Source organism: Strix aluco, chromosome 24 (genome assembly GCF_031877795.1).
Source record: "Strix aluco isolate bStrAlu1 chromosome 24, bStrAlu1.hap1, whole genome shotgun sequence".
In the NCBI taxonomy this organism is placed as follows: Eukaryota; Metazoa; Chordata; class Aves; order Strigiformes; family Strigidae; genus Strix; species Strix aluco.
The window spans coordinates 10539447-10541085 of record NC_133954.1 but is presented as its reverse complement, the minus strand read 5'-3'; positions in this window follow the sequence as shown (position 1 = coordinate 10541085).

Below are 1639 nucleotides of genomic sequence, written 5' to 3'. Positions count from 1 at the left end.
TACCAGTGTCACTGAATCTACATTAGCTCTAGCCCAAAAAGTTGTGTAGAACAGTCACCTCTATCTTCTTCTCCAACTGTGTACCCTGGCACCCTTTGTGTATTGTCCTGCCTCTATGCATTGAGGTTCCCATTCCTACAATAAACACTGCCAGTAGGGAAAAAAAAGATTCTAAAGAAAATCAGAAGGTGAATTTAATTCAAAGTCCCGCTTTGTAAATAGTGCCAAAAGCTGTAAGTCAAAGTACTTACGCAAACTTGAAACTCCTCTCCTTTATCCCTCTCCCCTGCCTTGCTCACACTTAAATTTATGTAGTTTTTCATATTTCCTTTTATGGTTTGTAGTATTCCAGGATGAGCCTTGGTTAACATCTACAGTTTTCAGGTGGTCTTCCATACATTGGCTGTATCTGAAACTGCTTCCCTTTTTAGAAAGCAGTTGTGTACAGTACATCCAGGGCATGCTTCAGTCATCAAGCTCAAACATACATTCAGATGGCTTTGAAGAATCCATTTCTCCAACCAGATTTGCAATAGGATTAAGATGACAATTTACTATAAAATAAGTACCTTCAATATAACTATGAGGTGCGCACAGATTAGAACCCTGATACCCCAACCCAGCTTCTTACAATGTGTACATTGTTTTTATAAAGTGAAACCTGCATTAAAACAGCATACCTAATTCTCTTGTGAGAATGTAAGGGATCTTGTAGCAGTCTGCTTAAAGGGGCTGGTGTTCTGCCATGAAAAGAAAAAAATTGCTATGGATTTTTCAGCAGGGCTAATGAGGCACTGTAGGAAAACTGTAATTAGAAGAAGTGTAATTCATCCTTTTTTTCCATACTCTTGCACAGCCTGTTCTCTCTGTACACCAATGATTTACTTATTAGCATTCTCAGTCAAGTCTTCTGTAGAATACATAACACTTTGTTAATATGGACTGTACATTCTTCTCCTTCCACCTCCTGCCTGTGAATATGCCACAGGTTATCTTAGTGATACCTACAGATTTTTAATACATAATATTTTAATAATCAGCCACCACTGCCTTTTTGTAAATTATAAAGATCATGGGGGTTTTTTGTAATAAACACATCTTAGTTTGTCTAGAATGAGATACAAAGTATGTAAGTTCAAAAAACACCCATCATCGGCTACCTTTTACAACCAGGTATCCCAGATACCTCACATTTGAGGTATTAAGAATACATTAAAACACTACTTTGTTTTGTCTTTTCAGATAGTATAGAAAAACTTGTAGAGAACCTGAGGAGGAGCAAGGGAAATATGGGGTACAGTTACAAAGATGCTTTCCCTTACAGCTGTCATCGGTAATTGAGCACAACCCATCATAAGCTGTGTTGGGGGGGGGGGGGGGGTGTGTGTGTGAGAAAAAAGCTACAATTATTAGTAGGAAAACCTGTGAACTTCTCAAATTTCTAATTAGCAAGTTGAAAAGACACAGCAAAAAAACCTGCCTAGGATTCAACAGCTTCCTAAACTTTCAGTGAAAAGTTGGCTGGGGCTGTTACTGAAAAGGTTCCATTTCTGTGATGTAAAAGCAAGGTTCTTGTTTTGGTGATCTTTTATAAAGAAACAGAACACTATGGTTTATTGCTCTGCCCTAACTGAAATTA